This window comes from Castanea sativa, chromosome 4 (genome assembly GCF_040712315.1).
Source record: "Castanea sativa cultivar Marrone di Chiusa Pesio chromosome 4, ASM4071231v1".
NCBI lineage: Eukaryota > Viridiplantae > Streptophyta > Magnoliopsida > Fagales > Fagaceae > Castanea > Castanea sativa.
The window spans coordinates 50,031,934-50,039,754 of record NC_134016.1 but is presented as its reverse complement, the minus strand read 5'-3'; positions in this window follow the sequence as shown (position 1 = coordinate 50,039,754).

The window sequence follows — 7,821 nt, the reverse complement described above, 5'->3', positions numbered from 1 at the left end:
GAAGGATGGGACCTGAGCATAGAGCTTGGAACTTGGTCCCAAGTCCCAGCGGGCTTTAGGGAAGAATGGATGGGACAAGTATCCAAAAAATAAGGGTCGCGGCCATAAAGTGGAAGATGATGAAGAGAAGAGGAGGGGTATAAATAGGGGGGAAGGCATACGAAGAAAAGAGAGGCCTTTTGAGAAAGAAAAAGTGTATGATAAACATTATTTGTATCCACACTTGAGAAATACTATTAGAAACTGTCCTCGGAAACAGTCCGAGGAGGAATTCTCAATATTACTCTTTGCAAACGATTCTTTGTTTTGTTCCATTGGGCCCAAAGCCCGTTCTTTTTGTGATTGTCTAAAGCCATCCTTAAAATCTAAATTATAAACCCATCCTCTACAAATTCATTGTGAAGAAAGGCCTTTCAAGCCCATTTTCCTCCTAGTCGTGGTTTGGGAATTTGAATTGTGTCCTTACAGAGATAAAATTTAATTATAATTTTGTAGGTACATTACACTAGGTTCCACAATTTAATTTAACTACATATTGTATTACATTTAATTGTCTTTGTAAAATATATTATTGAATATGTTTTATTTTATTTTTTGATACAAGATAGAGATTATACTCTATCATAAATCTAAGTGTATATTTGTATTAAGCTCCCTTCTAGAGACTTGAATCTCGGCCCTTACCTCCCACTCCCCACTCCCTACAAGCACTTATACTTGTAAAATGGTCATCACACCAAGGGTGTGTAGTGGTCTGAATATGTTTTATTGATTCAAGCAACCATGTGTTTGAATTTATTTGAAGAATCTAATATACTAAATCTAATTAATTGTACTTAATTTATGCATTTTCACGAACTCTTAATTTTCTGTCACACAAACTTCATAAGTGTTGGTATATCGGGATTGGTATAAAATAATATTGGTATAGTTATTAGACACGTGTGGAAGTTATATCACATCAAATAATAATGTTACTCCAATAAGTTTATGTACATAATATTTTTCACAATTACTAACGTGACTTGTTATAAATTGTGCATGATGAAAATCATATACTATATAATAAAAGCTTGGTTCTAGAAGTTGCGATTATGGCAAGAGAATGTCCTACCTAATTGTCATGTGTACTACTTTTAATAATGGTTTTATTTTACTATTAAATTTTCATTAACAATGGTAAATTTAGGTAAGCCAGATAGAATATTGTTTAACGAAGGGATAATGTTTCATGTTTATCACTTTATCTCATTTTTATAGTTATCTCTTTATGAGTTGGATTCAAGTTACACTTGGTGAAATTATAAGCAATGTTACACCACCAATAACTTGTTATTGAATTCATTTTTAAAATTTTCACCACTGAATTATATGTTTTATATGTTCTTAATATATATGCCAATTTTCATGACAATTAGATGTTATTTTTATTCGATCCATGAACTCATCGTTTATGTATTATTTTAAACTACATAAACTTGAATTTAAACAATTGATGATATGATTATTGATATTTGATACTCTTGAAATTTTGCAAGTATAGATAATATATGAAGATAATATAATTCAACAGTAAATTTCTCAAAATTTGTATCCAACCAACACACACCTTTGGCATGATGGTCGCTCTACAAATACAAAATTCTTGTGGGGTGGGGGGACAAGAGCCGAGATTCAAGTCTCTAAGAAGAAGTTTCACACATATACACTTAAATTAGATTATAATAGAATTTTTATTTTGTATCCATAAAAAAAAATATATATATATATATATATATATATATATATATTTGCATCCAATTAAAAATTTATGGGTGTAACGTTACTTAAAGTTACACATGAAATATTACACCACCCAATATATTATTTTTTATTCATGACGCTTTTTTTTTTTTTTTTTTTTGAGAAAGTTATTCATAACACTTAAAATACAAAATTTTCAACATTATTATATGACTTTATACATATAATGCACTTATCATTTTAAAGATTAAGATTTCAAGTCTATAAAAACTTCTTTTATAAAGCCTTATGTTTACACCAAACAATTATCTACAGTTACAATTTTATAAAAAAGAAAATGCAAGTAGATACATACTAAACATGGTTCTAACATATCCCTAATTAATACTTATTAGAAATATTTTGGGATTTTGTTTAATCTAATGTGAAATAGACAAGAGTATGATAACTCATTGCTGAACTTAAATTATAATGAATAACAACCGCTTCTAAATTATTTGTATAATTTTCTCACTCTTATCCAATTCAATTTAACGCTTCTATAAATAAATGAATTTATAGTTTGGTTTATGTGACATTTTTTTTTGTTGAGAAATGTGACACATTTTTTTTAATGTGAATCATTTAGCAATGTTGCGTTCTTCTACATTATTCATCTTATTATTTAGTTTGCCTTCATTTTCAATATATCTTTCATATGATGGGAGACCACCGGATATTATTCAAATCACAATTAATAAATGTTAACAATTGCAAAAATTATTGTGTTCCTCTTCTCTAGTTTTACTTTTTACAAATTTAGTTTTTCATTTGCATTAAATCACATGGATAGAGTTTGTCTCAAAACTAATTGGGAGAAAAATTCCTATAACCTATTACGCGGCGATTAAAATTTAAAACACCATCAACATCTACTTTTAGGGTTCCTTTTAATACTGCTTATTTTGCTGAAAACAATAAAAAAAAAATTTTTGATTACTGTTTACAAATAAAAATACTATTCATTTGCCTTATACACTGTTCATGTTTCATGAACAATGCAAGAGACACTAGTCAAAAAAAAAGAAAAAAAAAGAGGCAAAACGCAAAACGTTGTGGTCAAAACACAATCCAAACGCTACCTTAGTCTCATAACGCATTTGAATTCAAGTGATAATTTAAAATAATCTAATGAGTTATGTGATTTGATAAATATGAATAATTTTATAATACCTCACAAATAAGATTTAATAATACCTCACACATAATACCTCACAAAGTAAGTAAGGGTTTGTTTGGTTGTGTTATTTAAATAACAGTTTTCATTGTTTAAATAATATAGTACGGATTTTCATAATATTTTTTTACTAATATGTATTTTCACAACACTTAAATAATGTTACTAAAACAATATTACCAGACGGTACTAAGATGTAATACGAAAGCAATAAGATTTAATAATACCTCACAAATAATAAAAGGAAAGGCTCTGGATATTTTCATATTTTGTTGATTTGTTCCATCTGAAGATATCCTGCCATAGCCTAATATTTAAAAATGTGCTCTCCAATGGAGTACGATTGTGGGGGATGCAATATGCAACATCAAATCCTAAGATTTGACACCATGACACCGCAAGTTCAGGTCGCGAAAGGTCAAAAAGTCATGCCCCCCATATCTTTTTTTTTTGCTGAATCATGCCCCATATCTTGAAAGCTAAAGAAAGAAAATGATGGATCAATCAGTATTTTAATTTTAAAAACGTTACGTCCATGACCACATGACATATTATAAAATTCATCGTGAATAAAATATTATGAGCCTGCTTAATTACTTATTTAATTTATTTGTTTATGTTCAACTTATTCCTTTCTTGTACAATTGTATTTTGGTGTGGTTCAATTTTTTAAGCAAAGTAAGGGCTTGTTTGATATTAAAGTTTAAACTCACATTTTTACATTTTAAACAACATTATACATTTTTTTACACACTTTTTTACCCACATGTATTTCAAAAAATACAAAAATCTCATTTCAAACTACCCTACCAAACACCCCCTAAATCATTTTAAATAAGTATAATATAGCTTATATTTATGTTATTTATTAGGATCTAAAAATAATTGTACATAAACATATAGGCTAAATAAGGGTATTGACATTTGTTCGTGCAAAATTTCTATATATTTTAGTAAAAAAACTTATTTTTTATATTTTTTATATTTTACATACTTATTTTTCAAAATACCCAACATCATAAAGTAATTCTTAGTACTCATAAAACACAGAGAATAATGCTCTTTGTTTTGGTGGGATCTACTTATTAAATTTATAGTTGAGTCCATCATAAATGTGAGAGAGGAGGAAACATCATTTCTCTGTACTCTGAAAATACCTAAGAATTTTTCACACATCATATTATCTATTTTACACTACATTTCATTAAAATATTAATTTTTTTAATTGTTTTTATATTTTTACATATAATAACTATTATCCACTCTCTTCTTTCATTATTGGAATAAGTAAAGAAAGAATAAAAAGTTAAATATAAAATGAATAGTGGTAATGTAAATTTACACGGTTACGATAGCAACTTCGCGAATTTACACATTTTTAGCTTGATTGATATAAGTGATTTTGGGATTTAAATAAAAAAAATTGATATATTTTTCTATTTTACATTGTTCGATGCAAATGCTCTAAATCAAACAAAATAAGCATAAATGTTTTTTATTAGTAACCATAAGCATAAATGTTTGTTTTGTATAAATATATATCTCGTGCATCTACACAAACATTATCTCTCTTACAACACATAGACCTTACAAGAACACTAATATATAATGAGAAAAATAATGCACATGTTGGATAATGGGAAAATTATTAATTTTTTAGAGTATTGCCTTCTTTGATTCACCCTGTCCACTAAATTAAAAGTGATTAATTAATATAAATAGGTCAAAAACAACTTGAGGTAGGTTTCATCTTATACCCAAATCTTTAGGCCTAGAATAAATGACGCAATTTGACGAGACACCATTGGTGCTAATGGTCTCAAGCTATCATTGCCATGAATCCGAGGATCTATTAGCTCATTTGAGCAATCATATTACTCTGTAATTGAAAATTATATTGAATGGTATATTTCAAATCAATGTGACTTCCGTGTTTAGATTCTAAATTAATATATCACTATGATTGATGTAATACATGATAGCCACTCGTGACGTTGTTGCTTTCTTATAAATAAAGTCAAAATTTTAAACAGAATTATTGATGGGGATTTACTAGCTAAATAAAATGGAATTTAGTCCTGACCATACGTCACATATTACAGATATACCCAAAGGTCAAGTTTTATGTAGTTTTAAACAGATATACTACTTTGACTATGTAGGGCCCTGAACCCATAAACTGTGTTATTACTGTTGGTAGTGGACTTTATTTCAATTATTTGTGAAAGCCATGGAGGGGACAAAATGCTTGATTTAGTCAAAAGCTTGCCATCTTTAGAATAGTGAACAAGCAAACGAGCAAGATGTGTTAAGATTGGTCTGGTTAGGAACTGCATAGAGCATTTTTTTTTTTTTTGGAGAAAAACATAGAGCAATTTAAGCACCAAGATGTTAAGATTGGGTTCTGTTTTTTTTTTAGAGAACGTAGTGATTAAAGGAGGTCAAATTAATAAATATATATATATATATATAAATGAATTATATAAATTAAGGTGAAAAAATACTTTTTTTTTTTAGAATACTAAATATTTTAATACACACATGATGAGAGGGGAGAAGATTTTAAAAATACTAACAGTGATATATACTAACAGTTCATCCACTCTCCAAGATACGTAGTATGGCTGGTACCCTCCTCCAAGAATTCCTTGCAGTTCAGTCCAAGCCCCCAACACCCCCTAATCCAATCATTATGCAACAATGGAGACCCCCTGAACATAATTTCTATAAGGTGAATTTTGATGCAGCCATTTTCAGTCCCACCAATTCAGCAGGCATTGGAGTAATTGTACATGATTGTGCTGGGGAGGTTATAGGTGCTCTTTCGATGCCAATTTCAAAGCCTCAATCAGTAGCAGCTGTGGAAGCTTTAGCGTGTCGCCGAGCGGTGAAGTTTGCTGTAGAAATTGGCTTGCCTCGGGTGGTGATTGAAGGAGACTAAGCTGTGATCATAAATGCAATTGCCACAGACAACGACGATTAGACCAGCTATGAAAATATTATAGAGGACATTTGTGCACTAGTTTCGGGTTTTCAACTAGTAGAATTTAATTATGCACCCCGAGCTTGTAATTCAGTTGTTGATGCTCTAGCAAAAAAAGCGAGCTCAGTGACAGGTCTTCAGGTCTGGTTGGAGGATACTCTATCCGAAATTACCCCCCTTGTTTTAAGGGATGCTTTTGTAGTACGGGATGTTCACTAAGTTTTCTAGTTATTGAATAAAATCACAGACTTACTGGTCTGGTTTCTCAAAAAAAAAAAAAAAAAACAGAAGTGAAGAAATACAATACGCTATTATTATTAGGAAGTCCAAAAATATATTTGTGACATTAAATGAATATATTTACTATTGTCCAAGTAATTAATCAAAGTAAATCAAAGCCAACGAATGTTTTTAGAAACCAATACCAGATAAAAACAATTTTTTTGGCATAAAGTACGAGTCCATTCACTAAACAGCAGTAATAGAAGGGGACAAATGTGAGCTTGTTGTGGGCATACAAAACGGCATTTTCCAAATTTAAATGAAATTCTACAAAAGTGGGAGGAATAGAAAATAATACAAATTTTATCTCCAGCAACAAATAAAGAGGGTCGAAATTTAAAGTGAAACTTATCTTCTTGGTGTTGTTGTTATTGTTATTATTATGTATTAGATCACATTCAAATATGATGAAAAACAGGCGATCATACAGTCTAATGTAGGTGTCAATTGGGCTCATGTAAACAAATGACTCAAAACTCAATCTCATTAATAAAAAAATATGTCCACGCTGAAACCCTCTAAAATAGTGTGAGGAAATTAGTAAATTACAAAGAATTTCACTAGCAAGGCGACAATAAACAAATTTTATTCTATGAAGTCATTGAGCATAATTTTGATGTGAAATCTTCATTTTTATATATTTTTGTATTGTCTATAATGAATAAGACAATTTTTATACGTTCATTAAAGTGAAAAATATGATGATGTATCAAAATTAATAATTTTGTATTCAATATATTTTTCAATCACGATTATTATATCAATACTTTAATCCGCCTCTCCCCTTTCAAATACAAATTTTTGGTTTCGTCCCTAGATGCTTCCATTATTGGGTGGAAGCTTCTCGACCTTGGACGGTCTCGCCCTGGGAGCTATGTGTAATGTGTATTGTGTACTGTTTATTTTGTCTAAGCTTTATGTGTGGACTCATTAGTTGTCACTTTGTTCAATAAACCTCATAGTTTTTGGGTCATGATCCTGCAAGAGTTTGTTCAGACCTTGAGTGATCATCTCTGACCTGAATTGGTTAGAGAGGATCTTCTCCCCATTAAAATATAGCTGAAATTAGTAGTCATTTTGGCTTTGCTATTTCATGCAAAACGCAAAGGATTTTCACTTTTATAATTTATGAATGAATTTTAATGGATTTGATAAAAAAATGATCATTCTACTAAATACATAAAATAGATTATACCCAATCACTTGTAACGAGATTAAATCATATTATTAGTGAGATATATTGCTTAGAAAGAGTGCAAGTGCATCACAAAGGTCCATTAACAATCATTCCATTTCCACATAATCATAGAGTTGTCCCCCTATGGCCAAAAGGCCTATAACAAATTAAACACCTTACGTTAATTCACAATAATTAGTCTCTTGGCCTCAGGTTGAAGAGACGAATCCATTTTAATTTGCAGACTAAACTATAGCAAAAGCTAATACAGTAATGAAATGATTATGTTTCCATTATGAGATAGTCGGCATCAAATCACCTCATTATTGTTGTAAAACATAATAGCCATAATGTGTTGACTTCAATGCTCTGATGAAACTAAGAGGCTGTTTGGATTTGCTGTTTCCATAACTTATAACT